Source organism: Aedes albopictus, chromosome 1 (genome assembly GCF_035046485.1).
Source record: "Aedes albopictus strain Foshan chromosome 1, AalbF5, whole genome shotgun sequence".
In the NCBI taxonomy this organism is placed as follows: Eukaryota; Metazoa; Arthropoda; class Insecta; order Diptera; family Culicidae; genus Aedes; species Aedes albopictus.
This window is the reverse complement of record NC_085136.1, coordinates 218141862-218164596: the sequence shown is the minus strand read 5'-3', so window position 1 is coordinate 218164596 and position 22735 is coordinate 218141862. Positions and strand designations below refer to the sequence as shown.

General features: G+C 37.7%; 1 long non-coding RNA gene across 1 annotated transcript; it reads left to right on the top strand.

The window, feature by feature from the left end:
• The first annotated feature begins 12340 nt into the window (after positions 1-12340).
• LOC134285475 (uncharacterized) lies at positions 12341-21886 on the top strand. The gene is made up of 2 exons (XR_009996403.1): positions 12341-13249; positions 17480-21886. It is a non-coding gene; the product is annotated as an uncharacterized LOC134285475 (long non-coding RNA).
• Positions 21887-22735: the final 849 nt, after the last annotated feature.

Genomic DNA, 22735 nt, shown 5'->3' with positions numbered 1-22735 from the left:
GCAAGGCTGGATTCATCGCTGATCAGAAACTGGCCACTTTCCCAGGGGGAGCCAGGTCCCGAAATAAAACCAGTGGGACCAAAAATGCTCTGAATAATCCTTGATGAATTTGTCTAATAAGTCCTGAAATGTGACCAATGTAAGCAGAAATGTTCACCATTTACCTAAAAAGCCTTTAACCCGTAAACACCCGGAACGATCATCTTTTGGCAGAAATGCAATATCTTCTTTGTTTCAAAACATTTTACCCTGGAGTTTTTTTATAGTCAAGGGGAATAGTTATGTTAAGAAATGCATGGTACCTACCCCCTTTGCACCCTCTCCCCTTTTGCTGGTAGCCGAAAATACGTTGCTTTTTTGTAATTTTTATAAATTGTACATGTTTTTGTTCAAATTCCATCGTTTTGCTAATAATCAATAGTTTTCACTGATCCTTGACATGCAATCTATTATTACCTATCATAGTCTATTGAAGTTTTGATGCCAGAGCCATTCTAAGGCCTCCAAAGTACTCCGAAGCTTGTGTCACAAATCCAACATTCTGAACCGAATTTTATATACGATGAATGATCACAGAGCGTAGTCTACGGTACTCAAAAAGCCTCAAAGCATCCCCGACTAGAAAGTTCTAACAAAAATATAACATAATTATAACAAACCATGTTATTTATAACTCATTGTGATATTACCATGTTCAACATCCTTGGTGATTTTGAAATACTATAACTCAATTATACCACATTATGTTATAAATGTTGTTTGACAACTCATTGTAATATAATTTAGTTTTGATTCTTCGACATTTGGACAATAATGTTACAAAATTGTATCACATTTTGATAGAAACTAAAAATCCTAAAGCTAATATTCATATCACATTCTGTTATAATTTTGATCTGATTATAACAAAATAGGTTATTATCTTGATAAGACCAATGTGGTTTTAGTTACAATTTTAGTTATTTTAACATCATCCTGCATCTAGTTTATAACACAATAAGTTATTGAAAAATATTATAACATCATAACACAATATGATATAATCTTGATATAATTTTCTAGTCGGGCCCGACTAGAAGATTATAACAAAAATATAACATAATTATAACAAACCATGATATGTATAACTCATTGTGATATAATCATGTTTAACATCTTTGGTGTTTAAAAAAATTATAACTCAATTGTATCATATTGTGTTATAAATGTTGTTCAATAACTCATTGTGAAATAATTTAGTTTTGATTCCTTGACATTCAGAACATCATTTTACACAATTGTATCAAAATATGATAGAAACTAGTTTTCATGAAGCTAAAATTTATATTATATTGTGTTAGAATTTTGATCTGATTATAACAAAATAGGTTATTATTTTGATTAGACCGGTGTACTTTTTGTTACGATTTTAGTTATTTTAACATCATCCTGCATCTAGTTTATAACATAATGAGTTATGGAAAAATTTCATAACATCATAACACAATGTGTTATAAACTTGATATATTTTTCTAGTCGGGTTCGGTTTCGGGAGGTCATTAATCTGCGTTTAAATTTATCTTGACTTGTCAATTTTTTTACGTTCTTCGCTGTTCGTTTATACCGGATGATGTCGACATTTGAAGAGATAAGGACGCGCACCAGTAGGTACTACTGCTGGGACTTATGGGTATATTCTTGTTTGTTTCTGTTTCTGTTGAGGTTGATTTATGTACTGACTGATGATGGTCGATCGAAGAGGAAGGTGAAGACGGATTTTGACAGTATTTGGTTGAAGTGCAGCATATAAGTAGCAGAAGCATGCCATCGAATGAATCTCAAAATTTACCTAATGCAGTTTTTTACAATGTCAACATGATTTTCAATCAATAAAAACTGTGATCATGGTTATCAAATGTTACCAACCTGAAACGAGAGAGAAAAAAAGTTATAAGAAAATGTTGAAAAAAAAACGAATTGCATATCTAACTTAAACTCCACTATATTCTATTCTACTCAATTCCGTCTTAGTTTAACCCAAATTTTTGATTTTGATCTAAATATCATTTTTCATTGTTCAAAATTAGGCAGAGACCACTGGACAGGTGAAAGCTATTCAACACGAAGGTGGCTTCTTGCTGCGAAATTGGCAATCCAACGGTGACTTCGTAATCCAAAACCTCGGAGAATCGGAGGAAATAAACAGAAAGCACTTGTTCCTGAACAAAACACAGGGTTTTGAACGAATTTTGGGTATGCTCTGGCTCACAGATGGTGACTTATGCAACTTACAGCCGATAGCCAACAAATCATAGACAGCGAGCCAAGTCCAACAAAAAGGCAAATCTTGAAGTGCTTGATGAGTATTTTTTATCCATTTGGATTGCTAGAGTTTCTTCTAGTCATGGCAAAATATTGCTGCAGAGTATTTGGTGGGCTGGAATCGAGTGGGATCAAGAAGTGGAAGGCGAGCACTGGGAACGTTGGCAGAAGTGGACTACGGTATTACAGCAAATATCAAGATTATTTTAATTGGCTTTCTCAGTCTGGGAAATTCAAAACGACTAGTGAGTTGTACAGTCCAGGTCGTTGATAATAGGGCACTTCATGAAATTCCTTCTCTTTTGCTCTTACATAAATTTTGTAATCAACAAGGCCAAGAAACGTCAAAATCCCATACAAAATCAAAACAATGCAGTGCCCTATAGGGGTGTCCAGTCCAGTGTTCCCAAACTTCCCACACTTATATGAAAAACAAAAAAATTGAAAAATGCCAAGTCAGAAGCTATGTTCAAAATATGAGCAAAATCGATTAAGCCTAAGGGGCGCTCAATGTGCTTGAAGTTTGTAGGGGAAAACGTGGCCAAATGTATGCAGACATTTTAAGTTTTCGATTTTTGCCGCTAGCTGGCGCTGTAAGCGTTTAATGATAAAACCATTCGGTTTTATTGTAGGTGACTATATGCCAAACAACTTTGTCGAAGACCGCAAAGTGATACGATGTCTGTTAAAAAGTTATACCCTAGGTAAAGTGAGGCGAGACATTATGGTTGTTTTTCCAGTACATGTAAAGGAATAATATCAATAACGAAATCTTCGCCCCAGTTTGCCTAGGGTACAACTTTTTTAACAGCCGTCGGATTGCTTTGCGGTCTTCGACAAAGTTCTTTGGTATATAGCCTACAATAATACCAAAGGGTTTAATCATTAAACGCTTACAGCGCTGCCTAGCGTCAAAAAGCGAAAACCTTAAATTTCTGCATTTATTTGGCCATGTTTCCCCATACAAACTTCAAGCACTTTGAGCGCCCCCTTGGGCTTAACCGATTTCGCTCAAATTTTGAACATAGTTTCTGGGGTCCGAAACAACCGATTGAGGAGGTAAGACTTGACATTTTTCAAATTTTTTGTTTTTCATATAAATGTGGGCCACCCTAATGTGTATGTTACTTGAAATTTGAGAGAAAGCTAATAAATGATTATTTTTTTGTAGTTTAAGGCTACACTACACCAGACTCAGTTCTTACATGTTCGGAGTTGATCTACATAGATCAGTAATATATTTTTAGTAACTCTTAGATACTCTGAATATGCAACCTGGAGGTTTTCAGTCTCCAGCACAGTATTTTGGATTACACTAGTTTACAGCATTTTTGAACTCGGTAAGCTGATGATCGTTTTTGGTGTAGAATTATGCCCTGAGTTCGAAAACGCGAAGAAAAAAAATTACAGTAGAGCGGATTTTTTTTCGACTTTCCATACAAGGTTGATGATTTGAAATCGATTTTTGTTCTATTTTTAAGCAAAGTCGCTCACTTCACACATTTCGTTCTCCGTAATCAATGCTCCGATTGAGCTGAATTTTTTACTGTAACTCGCCTATATATGATATGTCAAATAAGAATTTTTGAATTGTTTTTTTTTTCTTATTGAAAAAATACATTTCTTCATATATTTTTGGAAAATTTGCTCAAAATTTAGGGAGATCGTCTCCAAAACTCGCCAATATCTTGAATTTCATCAGCCTGACGCAAAACCTGCATTCAGATGATCGAATTGTATTATATTCAGCTTTTAATTTATGGAACAAAAAATAAATTTGGTTGAACAAAACGCAAGATTTTTGAATTTTATTAAATTCCATATTTTAAAAAGTTGATACAGTGGTTTTTCGGTTTTATCACGGTCAAAAAAAATTTTATCGTGAAATAAACGAAACCGTGAATTTGACGAAACGAGAAATAAATGTAATTTTTTAATTCTAAATCGTTCAGCTGCAAAATATATGAGTCGTAGTTCACATTTTTTACCAGTTTTAGTGGACTGGGCAATGCTGAATTGATTTAATATTGATTTCGGAATGTTTTCGAACAAGTGTGATAAAAACGAAATGAAAATCGTGATGAAATCGAATAGAAAACCGTGAATTTGATCGAGTAGTGATTAAAACGACTACTGATAAAACCGAAACGCCACTGTATTGAGCTAAAACTCAAAAACTGTTCTACTTTAATTTTTTTGAAGCACGGTTTCGAAATCAGCGCTAAATTGTGCTTCAAAAATTTGGGTCTTTGACGGAAGTTCACAACTTTCGTTTTATTTTGTAAACTAGTGTTAATTAGTAATGCATGATGACAACTTTGATCTAGATATCCCAAGTAACACAGCTTGTTATATAAGAGTTTAAAATTCAGTTTTCATACATAACTGGTTGTATTTTTCTTGTAATTTTGATACAAAAATGTACACCTATAAACTCAAAACAGCGCAAAAAATGGCGGCTTATAAAACATCTTGCAGGTTGTATAAGATGTATTATAATACACTTGTAGTGCCAATAATTTTAGACATTGCTGTCCATTAGCTCTAATCATCCCGACTAGAAAAATATATCAAGTTTATAACACATTGTGTTATGATGTTACAAAAAATTTCTATAACTTAATAGGTTATAAACTAGATGCAGGATGATGTTAAAATAACTAAAATTGTAACAAAAAGTACACCGGCCTAATCAAAATAATAACCTATTTTGTTATAATAAAAACAAAATTATAACACAATATGATATAAATGCTAGCTTCAAGAAAACTAGTTTCTTTCATATTTTGATACAATTGTGTAAAATGATGTTCTAAATGTCAAAGAATCAAAACTAAATTATTTCACAATGAGTTATTAAACAACATTTATAACATAGTATGATACAATTGAGTTATAATATTTTTAGACACCAAAAATGTTAAACATAATTATATCATGATGAGTTACAAATATCATGGTTTGTTATAATTATGTTATATTTTTGTTAGAATCATCTGATCGGGATGTTATTAAACAACCATAACATCTTGCAAAATACTTTTATAATGTGATCCAAATCATTGGTTGTAATAAAGCAATTTCAAAATGGTATAACTCATAGAAAACACAAATAATACACAGTATAAGCATTGGTTGGAATTGAGTTATATAAGAAGGATAATCATTACAGAATTCACAATTATAACAAACAAATGAGAGGCCCATTACGCGAACAAGAGAACTGTCAAAACAAAATAAATAAATAAAAATAATGTGTTTATAATCACACTCGGCCGGTACTACATAAAAATGAATTTCCTAGGCATTAAGTGAATTGTAAACTTCTCGATATAAAAATTATGAGATGGCCCTTTCTGGGTGACATGGTAGGCACAAGGATAGACATGATGTACCTGCGGTTCGAGATTTTTGGTGAAACTTTGGTTTTTGCTTACTCGTATTTCAAGCGCCTCAGAGGTGAATAAATATTGCAACATAATCTACCAAAAATTGTCTCCCTTGAATATTTTTTTCTTAATCCACACGTAAAAGCAATATGGCAGATGCATTGTGAATTTTACAGCGCTGTTAGAAAATATCAAGAAAACTGAAATTTATGCATAGATATATGCATAGATATAATTGAATCTATCGCTCTTTAATAATTCTTCCTCAAGGGGTAAAAAATAGCAGTTTAGGAACATTTCATCTGAACTGAAATTTTATTTTATTTTTTCAGAATGGTTACAACGATGTAGAAGAAATAATATTGTCATTGTCATATTTTTTTTATTATTGTATTAAAAGTTTTATTCGGTACTGTAACCTTGACAGTTTTTCTAGAAAGCAATCATTTCTACAATTTCCTTATCAGAATTACTTATAAATAACGTTCAAAAAACATCTATCCAACTTACTGACGCATAAGTTATATTTTTATTTTACAACATAAAAGTAACGCCAAAAAAACTAAATTATAACATCATCTTTCGGAGGAGCCGAATCTGTCAAAACGTCAAATTATTTGTTTTGATTAGCTGCGCTTGCTGTGCAGTTCAGATTATCGTCGGAGAATTTCGGTTTTTTATTAAATTTCGTGAATAAGTATTCGTGAACGTATCCGGAACAATACGCGAAGAGTTCACGGGTATCAATTTTAATAAAATTAGGTGGTGTTGTTGATTATGACAATTGTATGTTATTATGTGAGGCAGAATTATTTATCGGGAATTGATTAGGAGCTACGATCTACCTCCATCAGCTGTAAGAATGTCCGGGAAATTGGTTTAGACGACAGTAGAAAGTTGGTAAACAAGCAGTGACCTATAATGCATGCCGGTCAGCTCAATTTAAAGGTAAATAAATCTAGTTTTAAGGCTAAGAGGGCAATAGTGTAGGGCTCTGGATGTTTGGTCTTGGCAATAAAGTAAAGCGCTCAGTGCACCGGTTATTGCGAATGTTGATCCAGAGATAAATTGTCTTTGGTTCATCCTTGAATAACTCTGGTGCCACAAATTCTGTAAGACAAATGACAAGTAAGAAGTTTTAATGCAAAGTAATTAAATTTTGAGTTGTGGAAACGTTATCAGAGAATGTGTCATTATTCACTTGTACGTTTGATGCTCTACTAATGTTGCATATTTGCAAAATGAACATTTTTTCGACATGGCTTAGACGATACGAGAAAAAAATAATATTTACGATGTTTGTATTTTGCCAACATAATTATAACTTGAGAATAACACAAGAAGTCTTCTGATGCGCTTATATTACAATTATACAACATTTTTTGAAATTTCGATTATGAAAGATGTTTTCTGTGTTACTTGGGTAAGCTGTAGCCGATCTATTTTAGTTTCTTTTTAATAAAAAGCATCATAGCAACTCTTACAATTGTTCGCAAGAACACACATCGGTCCCCCTTTTTTTATTTGAAAATTTGGAACAATTCCGTGAGTGTTTGCCAATCGCTGATAGACGCGGACATTGACAGACCGTGTGAAGTCAATTGCCACGGAAAAGTACAATGAGAACGGTCGTCGACGTCGACTGATGCACGGCTGTTGATATGGCGTAGTTGAGGCTGAGAGCGATAAGCCCCCCGAGTCAATGGGTTGTATTCGTTGTGTATGGAAAGCCACAAGCATTCGAGCTTGTCGAAACTCCCATGGGGTCAAAAGTTGATTGGAGTAATCTAATCGCAGTTGTGAAATGTCGTTTGACAAAATACGCCCCTTCTACGCCATAAATCTACAATGTGTCTAAAAATTGCAAGTTTTCCTATCGATTTGAACTGATCCCCCTCAATGCAAGTGCTGTATGCACCGCTATAGAACCCCAGAACGTTTCCAGCGCTCAGCTTTCGAGGTCACGGGAAGAGGTTGGGCTTGGTGATGGCCCTACGACGACGAGGGCCATCATTATAGGGCTAACCTTGCAGTGCAATTCAAGTTCAAATATTTATTCGTGTGTTCCTCCTATGTAACCAACCCATCGCCGCGCCGCTCGCATCGCTAGGCCGTGAACGAACACGTCGCGCTCGCGTACCACAGCACCATCATCACCATCATCGTCATCGTCAGAAGCAGCTTGAACTGCATGCCAGTTGAAGCGCACTGTTGCACCTCCCGGTTCTACTGTATGTACTCTCAGCTGTTTTTGTGTAGCTTAGTAGTTATGGTTTTAGTACACAATACCTACACTATATAGAAACAGGCAAACAAATCGCTCAAGTTCATGACGACGATGATGAAGCCTGGGGGAGGTCGGGGGGCGATGATGACGATGGGAGCAAGAAGCGAGCTGCAGCAGTGAGTATGCAATTTATGACTCAATAGCGAGGCGAACTAAACGAGCGTTTGCAGAATGGTTAAGTTTGTGATTGAAGGTGATTATAAATTGGGTTTGGTAGTCTAATGGCTAATGCTTCTGAGTCACACGCAGGAGGAGCTGGGTTCAATCCCTGTCCCATTCCAACTTCAGAGCACTGTATTTATAAACATTCTATTATGTTGCGGCTACAAATCAGCAATCCGTGATCTGTACCGCGTTACAATAATTTTAACAAACCTTCTATCATCTGTCTACCACGGCAATCCACGCACCAACGTGAACCTTTGTCAAACAACCATTTCGTCTGGCATGGACGAGCGATTGCATCATCACTTCATTTTATATTCGTATTGACGAGGTTTTCAGACCGGGGCTAGTTCATCTCGGAATCCACGGCTTCGCTTGCATTCCGAAAGAAGAGCTCACATTTTGTGAGTATAACTGGAGTGGGATTCGATCCCAGCTCCTCTGCGTGATAGCCAAAGGCTTCAACCATCACACCAGGTCCGCTCTACACCATCACTTTCTAGCTTTCCCACTTGATGACCTGCAATGAGAAGCGGCAAACGTCATTCTTAGGAGATCGGCACTGAAGATGCGATGCTATCCCGTTAGACCAAGTTCCGTTAAGTAGAAAGGGTGCTTAGACTGAACGGGTTGATAGGCCGAATAGGCCAGTAGGTCGAATTGGTTGTTATGTTGAACAATGTGTTAGGGCATATACATGGATGGTAAGAAACAGAGGTCTTCAAGCCTGGAATTTTGATTGCCTTTAAATGATTAATATTTAATTACGGTATTGATAACTAGGCCGTTACAAATATTTTTTTCACTTTTTGTCCCACCACTCTTTGACTGGTCGAGGGGGAGGGGGATAAAAATAATAAAGCATTCATCAGAAAAACACTAAACAGATTAAATTGCTGCGTAAGCCATGATTTTCTGCTTATTTGAAATGTTTCATGATTTTGCGAATAAAATAATCAAAGATTGCCTTGGTGATCGCGACGTTTAATCAGTTTAATCAGTTTACGCTGTTTAGTGAATCCCCCTAATGAGAACTCATCGGATTTGTTAACGAATTTTTAGCGAAACCCAATATTTTGATAAATATTTTTTCATTTGCCCCCTCAAAATACAAAATTTTGCCAAAAATTCACAAAGTCAAAATAAAATTTGTATCCACCTTAATTAATAACTGAAATGTATATAATGAGCATTAAATAGACCTGTCCACTTTTAATTTTTTTTTTTGATTTTCAAGTCCTCCACCCCCATTTCACGGTTCGACAATAGGGCGGCCTTGTCATCGTCAACCGAAGAAAGTGCCTGTTCATCCGAACCAACTCTTCGCTGAAGACCGCTATTCCAGCCCACCGAAAACCGCCATTGTCCTCAAATCCCCATTCATCGGTATCGGGACAAACTAGAGCGTCTGAAGAAGCGAGGTATATTTGATATGAGGATGATGTCCATAAATGGCGAGCATAATATCCAAGATGGCGGTATAAAATATAAGAAGGCGTCTGTTTAATCAATGAACTTCTAGATTTTAAAATTATGCAACATGGGTAAGCTTGGTACGGCAAGATATCTTGAGTTCAAAAATTGTGTTGAAATGATGAGTTCAAATATTCAATATGGCGGCTTTTTAATGAGGCTCGTGCAATATGGGTATATTTGATATGGGAAGATGTCTGGAGTTCGAAAATGGCGACAATAAAATACAAGATGGCGGTTCAAAATTCAAGATGGCGGCTGTTTTATAGAAATTAGGGCTCAAAAATCAAAAGCAAAATAAGATATGATTTGTGATGTCATGAAATGGATTTGTGTCATTCTTGGCGTAACGTCCTCAATGGGACAAAGCCTGCTTCTCAGCTTAGTGTTCTATGAGCACTTCCACAGTTATTAACTGAGAGCTTCCTCTGCCAATGACCATTTTGCATGCGTATATCGTGTGGCAGGCACGAAGATACTCTATGCCCAAGGAAGTCAAGAAAATTTCCTTTACGAAAAGATCCTGGACCGACCGGGAATCGAACCCTCAGCATGGTCATGCTGAATACCCGTGCGTTTACCGCCTCGGCTATATGGGCCCACTTGTGTCATTCACTATAACGGCCTAAAATCCAAGATGGCGTCCCAAAATTTAAGATGGCGACTGTTCAATAGAGTTTTAGACTAAAACATGATGAGGAAGATTTCCGGAATCCAAAAATGGCAACCAGAATAATCAAAATGGCGATCTGATGGTTAAGATGGCACCTGTTGTATGGAGTTTTAGTCTCTAAAACCACGAAATACGGGTATATTTGGTATTGGGAATATCTAGAGTCTGGAGTCCAAAAATGGTCAATAGAATATCTAAGATGGCGGTCTAAAATTCAGGATGTGGGCTGTTTTATAGTAATAAAGGCTTTAAAATCAAAAGCTAGCATATAATGCTAGCATATATAAACCATATAATGGGTTTTTGTTTACCGGATGAAAGTGCGATATTCATCAACATGTTACATGAGTTTTATTGAATTAGGTTTTCGAAGGCACGAGAAAGGCGTCATCATCGCTAGGTGGATTAATTAAAAAAATAAAAAAAAAAATCATAACTGCACTACAACTTGACGAGAAATAATTTTTTCAGCACGATAACCAAATTTCCTGAAACTTGGCCGTATAATTCAGCTTGGTTGGGAAGGATTTGAGGCCAAATAACCAACTCGACAGCTTCAAAAACACACCATGACGAAGAGAACAAATCTTCCGAAAATACACAATTTCCCCTATTCCAATTTGTTTAAAAAGATTTTTTTCTCGTCAAGTTTTAGTGTAGTTATGATGAAATCTCGTCATTTTATCGATCGGGTAAGGCTTAATAACTTTTTACACGAACGTCGCATCGCTTTGCGGTCTTCGGAGGTCTGATTCCTCTTGAAGTTTTCTACAGAAAACTTTTTTTTAGAGAACAAGAGGTGACCCCTAGCGATTTTTCTCTGAAGAAGTAAATTTTCCCCATACTAAATCGTATGAAAATTTAAAAAGGTAGGCGCTAAAATATAGTTTCCTCGAACAAGCTGGAATTTTGCACAGTTGAAATGGGAGCGAAATGGAACTCAAAAAGTATACAGGAACGAGAGTTTTCCCATTTTTATATTTTTCCCCATATAACTGTGTCCCAGGCTACTACCCATACGGTAAAACGACTCATTTAGCATAATGACCCATTCAGCCTAACGACCGTTTCGGCGTAACACAACATTCGGCCTAATGCCCGTAACGTGCGTAGATCACCTTACAATAATGCGTTGCGGTTTCAGATCTGCCACACCATATTTAGATCTTGCTACGTATTGTACTGTCTAAAGTAATCAGACAAACCTTTCAAGATCGAAGTTTAGTAAAGCAAAGCAAAGCAAACATATATCATATCATATAGGGAGCGAATCGTTTCATTCGGGTGCGCTGATAACCCGAATGAAACGATTCGAACAGGAGCCTGGAACTGCCTCCTCCTTGTTGTCAAAATTTCGGGGATTGAGGGCGGGCTCTTCGACCTATTGGGATGGGAGTGTTCTGTCAATCAAGAGCTTGATTTTGCAGTAGTTTGTGAAAAAAATCCTTTGGAAGGAGATTCTTTACCCCTGATCAGGCATTGAAAAAGCTCAGCTCACGAGCAAAACTCAGCTAATTTTATGGTAACTTGATGCTCAACAGAAAGATAGGCCATGAACGTTCAGGCTCATTGATCTTGGGCGCAGTTAAGTGAGCTATGAGCACCGCAGCTCACTGTATCAAAACTAGCTGAGCTTGGATGTGTTTTGGAAAAAAATATCACATTTTCGATTAATTGTTTTGTGTACGAAACGTTTACCAATATAAACAGCAGTTTTATTTTGATGTGCCCCTTTCCCTGAGATATTTTGTACAGCCTATGGTTCGGCCGGATGTGACCAATAACGCTTGACTTCTCCAAAGGGCTCTACACCTGTTTTTTCGTGGGTGAGTATTTTAGGAAAAAACTCATCTTAAGGTTGAAGGATTCGTCATTGAGATAATCGTCATCATTGAAAATTCAAAAGCAGTTTTCTCGCTCAAAACATGAATTTTTACATTGAAAATGTGTTCACTGTACTCCATTCTGCATCCGCAATGCAGTGAATACATTTTGCGGAATTTTCAGCTTTGAACGAGAAAACTGCTTTCGAATTTTCAATGATGACGATTGTGTCAATGACGAATCCTTCAACCTTAAGTTTTTAAAAACCGCATATGTATATATGCCCCGAAACAAGTACCTAGGCCAAATGTTGAACTTGCCATGGTCTTCAGGACTTTTACATGGATGGAAAAGTCGCAGATTACTTCCGTTAACTATTCACGATCGAACATACCAACAATTTCGTTGGTATTGGTCTAACTGACAGGGACCATTCAGGCTCCGTAACCACCGTAGAGAGATTCCTAGGACCATGAAGTCCTAATCCTTAAAATACCCTTTTCGGCGCGGCCTCGTCCCTGTTCCGTCCCGCCCGTGTCCGTGTCCTATCGAATGTGTCAATAACGGGAACGCCGTAGTCCCTCTGGCTACTTTCTTAGAAATCCGCTATTGCTTTTGGCCTAATGAAGCGGCAGTGAGGTGTATGAGGACCAAGCCATCAAGTCGTCGTCTTTTAATTCACCATCAATCATACATATTGTACCTAGCAATAACGCCCTGTTACGTATCGGAGCAAAGATCATTACCACCAATTAGCCCATATTAGCAATAATAGGCCGAAGTGAAAAGACCTGGAACCGAATTTCAATAGTCAAAATTTCAATAAATTCCATAGACTTTGTAAACCACTTTCTTTCCACCAACTCACAAATCTATGAAAACTCAAACGTTTTTGCATTAGTTTTTCCGCGTAGCCCTCCTGCGCCGGTTATGACAGAAGTGACTGTTCGATAAATGAAAATAATTATGGTTTACGTTGATTTTCGACTGGTACAAAAGGATCCAAGTACACTCAGGAAAATTGCCTCATACTTAATGGCAAATATCCATGTGCCAAACCACATCCAAAGTATATGCAACCAATACCCGATTACGCAGGCAAATTAGCGCATGAATAGTATGAGTCGCTGCTGTATGGTGCTGTGAATGCCGGGCAACTCCCTGGAACAATCCGTTCCCAGCCATCTTAGCAAACTGCAGTAGAATCACTTGGCATAATACGGAACCTCACGGTGATGGCAACTTGCTCCGCCAACAGTGCACTCGTCAATGAGGCAGCATCACACTGACGACGACCCCGTCATGGTGCTGGCTGTCACTGATTCTTGCTAGGGGAAATACACGCATGGGAAATGCTACTCAGCTTTGTTCATACCCCACATTCTCCCTCTTCTCCGAAAAAAAAAGTTTTCTTACTAGCAGGCTTGTTATTTTTACGCTCAAACCCTCAATTTCGTTCTCTTCATCCTTATGGCACCAATGCCTAGGGGCGAGACAGATCTAACGAGAGCAAATCTGTGCTCGAGGTGTTGCTGAGAATTCCTCACAGTTCCTCAGAATTTCTCCCATTTATGCCAAAGTGTGATCAGGCACCAATGTCAAACTGCCAAAGTGTTGCGTGTGCTGAATGAAAATTGCAGTTTTAGGGATGTCTTTCAACAAATTTCGTCGATCATCGATAAAAGGAGTAACTCAGAATTTCTCAGAGTTGCTTTCGTTTGCACAGTGTCTTGCCCCTAGACCAATGCAACAAGATATTGTGTATTCAGTTCAAAGTTGGATTATCCCGACTGTTTGTGAAACTGTTCAGAACAGTCGTCGAATATCGAGGGGGTTCTCGATGTATTCTATAGAAATCGATCAATCAGCAAATTGGTTTCGAGTAAAGTGTCTCGAGTATACCAAAGTGGAGAATCCTTGTCGTTTTGACAGGTCTCCTGCTCGATTGGAACTATGGGGATGACACTAGATCGACTGTTCCAATTTTGACGTTTCTCCTCTTTGTTTTATCCAGGCTCGTTAGTTTCGAGCACATCATTATTTCAAACATTCAGGTCTTCAAGAACTTCAAACATAGGTAATTATCTTGGTTCTTATGTAAATTGCCTTTATTACACCTTATTTTAGAAAATGCAAAACATTTATCGCGGAAAAAATATCCTCATAAATTTATTAATTGATAAACATTGCATCTGAACACCCCTGACGTCCGCGCCAAAAAGCTGGCGGCTTGGCTGCCGGCAACAGCTGATCAAGGAATCAGTTGGCGCCCGGTCAGCTGTCCTTGTTTCACCAATTGAATGTTTTTAAATATTGTCGGGCCGCCACCAAACCGGACTTCGCGCAATCAAGTCGCGACGCGACCCAACTCGCGACGTTTTTCAATCATGTCAAAGGTAGCGCGCATGCTTCCCGTTGCTGTCAGCAACACAGCGCACTAGATGCGAAACAGTTGCGACACTTGTGGACAAAGAAAATGACAATTTTAGATTGAATGTCGGTCTTGATTCCAACCGGATAGACAATACGCGTATGCGCGCGAAATCTTTCCCGCTCATTTTTGCTGTCAAATCCGTCAGCAACCGTTCACCGACCGTTTGAAACGTCGACTGTTTCAAATGGTCGTGAACAGTTTGGAACTGGACGGTCAATACACTTCAAGATACAAGAATTAAGACGAATGGCCACATTTACTTTTTGTTTAGTAAACGCACTTTTGTTAATATCGAACCTATATCATTTGATTGATAACTTGCAATGCTAACCGATCATCTATGGGGTTTTGCCGAGCTCCAATAAAAATAACTACAACACACGCAGTTGGGTGATGCGTCTTCTCTCCTTCAAGCGCACGTCTCGTTATGTATCCGGCCCTGTTTTTCTCTCACTCAAATCAATCGTTATTCACGATTGCGAAAATTCGACGCATTCAACGAAAACGAACATATTTTGTAAGAATTATTTGTAAAAAAAAAAAGAAAAAAAAACAAGAGATTAACGAATTTGATATTTATCAGACCAAAGATTCCGTATATCATACAACTCCACTTTCAATGCTTCAATGTGATGGTACAGATGGACCATATATAACACACAAATATCCTTCATTATACGAAAATAGATTCTACCAAACGAGTTCGAAAGAGGTTCTACAACATATTTTCAGTAGATATGTTTTCATTGCGTACTTGAATTTTAAACTGTTTTACGATATGCAATTTTTATGGGCGGTTTTCATTACACGTCCCTGCATTTTCCTCACGCACAGCTTTCGGCAGTTATCATGCAACGCCATTTCCTCAGACGGGTTTCTTTACACATCGCTGCATTTTCCTGATGCAAACAATTGGGTTTTTAAATTTTGAAAAATGTATTGATTTTTTGATTTTATTCGAAAGAGCACCTTTTTCTGAGCCACTGTGATTTTTTTCAGATTTTTTGAGCTTCATTTTGGTACCCAAAATCAGATTTTTTGAAATCACCTTTTGACAGCTGGGCAACTGCTTGACAGCTCCGCCCAGTACAAAATGCGACGAGGGGTGATTCGACAAATCGCTCCCATACAAACTTCAAATTGATTTTAAAATAGGTTCCCGGGCATTAAAATTCATGCAAATTTGGATTTCGGCTCAGTTTTGCATGCAGATTCAGAATATTGAATTACCTCAACACCGTTTAAGAAGCCAATTTTCGGCAGTTTTTCAATAACGCCATTTCCTTGGACGGATTTCATTTCACGTCCCTGTATTTTCCTTATGCAGAAAAATTTTCGGCGGTTATCCAACAACGCCTTTATCTTGGACGGTTTTCACTACACGTCCCTGCATTTCCTTTATGCAGAATAATTTTCGGCGGTTATCCAAAAATGCCGTTTCCTTGGACGGTTTTCATTACACGTCCCTGCATTTTCCTTATGCAGAAAAAAATTTCGGCGGTTATCCAACAACGCCTTTACCTTGGACGGTTTTCACTACACGTCCCTGCATTTTCTTTATGCAGAATAATTTTCGGCGGTTATCCAAAAATGCCGTTTCCTTGGACGGTTTTCATTACACGTCCCTGCATTTTCCTTATGCAGAAAAATTGTCGGCGGTTATCCAACGACGCCTTTACCTTGGACGGTTTTCACTACACGTCCCTGCATTTTCTTTATGCAGAATAATTTTCGGCGGTTATCTAAAAATGCCGTTTCCTTGGACGGTTTTCATTACACGTCCCTGCATTTTCCTTATGCAGAAAAATTGTCGGCGGTTATCCAACAACGCCTTTACCTTGGACGGTTTTCACTACACGTCCCTGCATTTTCTTTATGCAGAATAATTTTCGGCGGTTATCCAAAAAATGCCGTTTCCTTGGACGGTTTTCATTACACGTCCCTGCATTTTCCTTATGCAGAAAAATTGTCGGCGGTTATCCAACGACGCCTTTACCTTGGACGGTTTTCACTACACGTCCCTGCATTTTCTTTATGCAGAATAATTTTTGGCGGTTATCCAAAAAATGCCGTTTCCTTGGACGGTTTTCATTACACGTCCCTGCATTTTCCTTATGCAGAAAAATTTTCGGCGGTTCGACACGCCATTAATTTGCCCAACCAAAAAACCCGAGCAAAAAACCAACCCAACCAACCAATGCCGCGAGTATTTTACGGCAACATTCACAATAGCCAAACACCTCTACCATCATGCACATCAACCTGTTTGCATTTACCGTTCAACCGAGCGACAACACGAGCATGTACGATCCGAGGAATCAACGAAAGCGCGACCATCCATGCCGAGCAAGAACATGAAGAAACATGCATGCAATCATCGACCGACCACCTATCCACAGCGTGCTACCAGTCGACAACAAAAATCAACCACGTCACCGCGCCTTCGTTCATGTGTTTGTGCTAGAACCAAGGCTAAAACAGAACGCGGTTGGAAAAACAAAAACTTTCCGCGCTCTAGCTTTCTCCAGGAACCGCAGAATTGCAACACCCACTTCACTGTGTTTGTAGCACCACCACACACTTCACACACCAAAACGATTTGTTTTCTCTCACTGTTTTTATGCCAAGTGATTCTACCTATTTTATGATTAACTTGTTATTGATTATGAAGCACTCCTGGCAGGATCGCCAATGTGAATGCCGGGCAACTCCCTGGAACAATCCGTTCCCAGCCATCTTAGCAAACTGCAGTAGAATCACTTGGCATAATACGGAACCTCACGGTGATGGCAACTTGCTCCGCCAACAGTGCACTCGTCAATGAGGCAGCATCACACTGACGACGACCCCGTCATGGTGCTGGCTGTCACTGATTCTTGCTAGGGGAAATACACGCATGGGAAATGCTACTCAGCTTTGTTCATACCCCACAGGTGCCTCATCAAAAGTATGAGTCGCACTAATGGAAAACATTTGTCTACCCTCATTGCAAAAATCCATGTCCCGGACACATAGAAGGAATGAAGATTTTTTTCCCAGTGTAGAAAGGCGTCGTCAAGCAAAACTCCAGCTCATTGTTTATTCCACAAGTGAGCCATCATGATCGCTGATTATGAACGAGTTGAGCATAACAGTTCGCTCACAGAACCCGGACACAGCGATCATGTTAGGATCATACTCGTTGAGCTCGCTCGCAAGTGCAATGCCCTGATACGGGTTTCGCGCGGGAAGGAAAAAAAGAAGTTGTGTGGGATTCAAGAGTCACAGAGTGCCTGTGATTCTGTTAGTTTGTCTAATTCATTATGAAAAAAGGTTCTATTGGCCCCGTAAAGCCTTCGGGCGTATGGGCCTGTCAAATAAAGAAATAGTAAAAAAAAAAAGTGTCAATGCTTGCGGGTTCGCACAACCCTTTTTGGCCCTTCATACAGGAGAATGACTGATCACTAACAACAGCATAATTTTGATCAAATCTCTTTTCGGATTTGTTTTTTCAGAATTTTTGAATAATCGTTAAAGTTTCCGAAATCCTCACATTGAGGACATTTTTTTCACAAATTTCAATGGAAATTTCAACCACTTCCTAAAACTCTCTTCATGAATTCTACCAAAACATCTCTTGAGGTTTACTGCTGGCTTTTATCAGGATTTGTACCAAATATTTGCTTTAAATTATTCCTAAACTTTCGCCAAAAATGCCCCTTTTTGCAACAATTTTAGCAAAAGAAAATTCCATTCCAAAATTTTAATCCAAAATTTCTTCTGACAAATTCTGGATTTATATGAGCTAGATTTAGCAAAACCATTTATTTTTCTTGCATCTTTGTGATTTGTAAACTGCCACGTAATAAACATGCTAAATAAGTCACATGAATTTTCAAAAAGAAAAATGGATCACTCTCCTAAATGCGCCTAAACAATACAATAAAATTCGCATTTTCCAACAAATCGTTGATCCAGAAACGCCGACAATGAAGAAATCGTGATTCATAGCTGATTCAAAATAATCTTAAGATTGTCATAAATTTACAGGGGATAGACAAAATCACTTTTCAAATAATTCTCAGTTAGATGTAACTTTTCGTAAATTGTATCGAAAATTTTAAAATTTCACTGTCCAATTTTGGGCAATGTTGGGCTATTTTACATTCAGTTAGAGCGATTCTAGTAAATTCTATTATTATCTGGTAGCTATTTGAATTAAATTCTAGGAAATTCTATTATTTTCTGGTAGCTATTTTTGAACCGCTATAAAAGTAGTAGCGACTTATATTATACAGTCTAGACTCCTGCTACACGTTTTGTTGGTTCGGAGGTGCAGCAGGAATCCTTGTTGTAGAAATCTAATAGCTTATGGGATTTCGCCTATTTGGGGGTGTAAGCATATATCTCAGGTGTATTCCAAGATCATACTTTCTTTGGCAAATTAGTTGGCAATTTGACCGATAGAGGCGCAACGCCGTGGGGTCTCCAGTTAGACTAGTGGTTAAGTTTATGGATCGCCAATCTGGAGACGGCGGGTTCGATTCCCGTTCCGGTCAGAAAAGTTTTCTCGACTCCCTGGGCATAGTGTATCATTGTATTTGCCTCACAATATACAAATTCATGCTCCACAGTTGTTGCTCAATAAACACTAAGTTGAAGCGAGGAAGGCCAAGTTCCAGTGGGAACGTAGAGCCATGAAGAATAAGAAGATCATCAGTGGATGTCGTGCCTACTCTGGGATCCATAAGAAGCTGTGGTCTTAAAAAATTACCCCCGCACCAAATGCAGCATGTACTGAGTATTACGGCGTTTTATTGTTGATTATGGCTTATCTTAAATGTGATGTAGATCAAATAAATAAAGCTTGCGACAGTTATTTTAACGCAACATTTTCATTTCTAACCCATTGCTAAAACGAACAAATGCAGCACGCTGACTCGCCTGTTCATAAAATATAAAATACCGATCCGTGTGCTTCTCGAGTGCGCAATGTGACTTCCCACTTTTGGCTCGAGGAAATAAATAGTTGCACTCAATCTACTCCCAAAGGTTGATTTGTCACGCGGCTCTGCTGCGGTATATCCCCTTCTCGTCGAGAGAAGCCATTGCAACTAACGAACAAACAGCTGACTCGACGGACGGAGGCCCCCACCTCAACCCTCAGTCAACACTACTTTGAACAAATTAACCAGGTTACGGAAAATTAATCAACGATCGACGTTCGACTGCCACTTATCAGCGCTCTGCGCGCCATCAATTAATCATAACCGTATCGGTTTCGCGCGCGAGTTCAATCAATTATCGGGGTTTTATTCGATGCGAAGCGAGCACCGTAAACTAGGTTTTTGCTCATACCACCATATAGTATAAGAAAACCACATTGATTATCACACTGTAACTCTCGGACTCGGGCCAATAACGTAGCTATGTCCAGTCCATAGTCCATGCACAAACAGACGACCGACGGCTTCTATTTGATATTTATCTAACCTCAAAACATCCGTCAGACCAGAGACCAAACCGAAACCGGAAGATAAAATGTATTCCACCATCAAATAAATACTGAGCTTGGAGGTTTTCTTATATCGATCGACCGAGACCACTACCTATACTACTGTTGGCCAGCTTGATTGGCAATGACAGATTTGTAGCTGCAACTGCTCGGTCCAAAATCGGGAGATGCAATCTTTAGAAGTGGGCGCGTGTCTTAGATAAGTTCATCTCGCTTTAGCCACATGGAACTGAATAGCGATATCAGAACAAAACCTCTATTGTAACGTAATATATGTTGATATTTTTTTTTGTAATTTTAAAACGTACTCAGCTGAATACTAGGCCGTCCCTTATTTTGCAAAAATTGGAAATGTTATAAGTTCGTTAGTGGCAAATGATCGTTTCAGCTAAAAAATGATCGTGTCAAAATTTGAAGTCCGTATCTCAAGGCTAAGTGGTCCCTCAAGGGGCCTAAAGTTGTCAAAAATTGTATGGGACCAAAAAATCATGAATTTTTTTTCGACGAAAAAATACGCTATTCTACTAAAACCGGTGATTTTAGGACCCTAAAGGGCCAAAAATGTGCTTAGTTTTGCGATATCTCTACTCGTTTCCGAGATATTGACAAAAAAACAACCGAAAAATCAGCATTTTTGACCATTTTTTTAGATTCCGAAGGAAACCTACCCTATTTTGTTCAATAACTCAAAAACGAGTAGAGATATCGCAATTCTAAGCACATTTTTGGCCCTTTAGGGCCCTAAAATCACCGGTTTTAGTAGAATAGCATATTTTTTCGTCGAAAAAAAAATTCATGTTTTTTTGGTCCCATACAATTTTTGACAACTTTAGGCCCCTTGAGGGACCACTTAGCCTTGAGATACGGACTTCAAATTTTGACACGATCATTTTTTAGCTGAAACGATCATTTGCCACTAACGAACTTATAACATTTCCAATTTTTGCAAAATAAGGGACGGCCTACTGAATACTTTTCCTTACAAACTGCATCAACTTATTCAATTAATCATATAAACCAGTTATTTTGCAGCTAGTTAATATCACGTTTTGTTATAATTGTGATCTGATTATAACAAAATTAGTTATTTTCTTGATAGCACACATGAGGTTTATAGTATTTTGCAGAACACAATATGATACGAACATGACATAATACTAATAGTGGTAGAAACCCGACTAGAAAATTGTAACAAAAATATAACACAATTATATTTACAACTCATTGTGATATAATCATGTTCAACATCATTGGTGGTATTAAAATACTATAACTCAATTATATCACAATGTGTTATAAATATTGTTTAACAACTATATAATTTATTTTTGATTCTTCGTCATTTGAACAATTACCAAATTGTATCAAATGTTGATAGAAACGAGTAATCCCAAACCCATATCACATTTTGGTATAATTTTGATCTTGTTATAATAAAATAACTTATTATATTAGTTATTATTAGTCCAGTGTACTTTTTGTTACAATTTTAGTTATTTTAACACCATCCTGAATCTAGTTTAAAACATAATAAGTTATAGAAAAATATTATAACATCCTAACACAATATGATATAAACTTGATATAATTTTCTAGTCGAATGTACTCAGAAATCTCAGAAAAGCAGGAAAACTCTCATTTTAGCTTTCATCACACCCCCGCAATTTCGTGAAACTGCATCGCATTGTTGCTCAATCACGACGTGTATATTGCGGACGAAGTCGATCGACCAGTTTGCAGCGAGTGCACCACAACAAATCTGCCTACATTATTGACGCCAAATATCAAAGTGAAGGGTGAAAATGCAGCTGCATTTGTGCAGCTGGAAAAGCAACGATAAAAGAAAGTGCACTCCATCAGCTGGCTGGTTGCTGCAAGGGGATTCAATAAATCGCTCATGCTTAATTAGTTGAACTACACCGAATAACACAATTATAACAAGTACTGTTATTAACTGAAGAACAAATATGTCATAAGTATTGTTATAAACCTTTTGATTGAAGTGATTTAAAAACAACCCGACCAGATGGGAAAAACAAAATTATTACGGATTGTGTTATTTTGTTGCAACGATTTTGTAACAACGGTTGTTCTGAGATGAACCAGCCTCGGGCTGAAAATCTCATAAATAAAGACATAAAAAAACGGTTGTTATGCAACTTGGACCGTTAGTGGTAAAAACCAGAGAAAATAGGCAGACAAGCGAAGAGTGTGAAGCCAAAAATACCTTATCGAACCGTCAAACTGGTATCCTATCGAACAAAATCAACAAACCTTGACGATTGTCGCATAATTAAGGACATTTTTTCACCAAAATGTTTAAATATCAAGAATATCACTGTAAATAACATTGACTCCTTAAATTGATGAAAATTGTTTCATTTTGGGATACAATTGAGATGATTCCCTGTTAATAAGTGTTAAATAAACACCATAAATCATTTTCTAATGGAGTATACAAGAAAGACACTGCCCTCGATAGGTGGATTAATCTGTTTTCCGGAAGTTGCCAACATCCAAGTGATGAAATCAAAACAGAAAAAGTGTTGCCATTCAGACGGTAGATCACTCTTCGCTTCTCTACCTACTTTCTCTGGTAAAAACAACAAAAAATCATACAAAACTTCTTCCAATCAAAACAAAAATACAACAAATTAGGAAATAACACAGTGAAACAAAATTTAATTATTGCCCA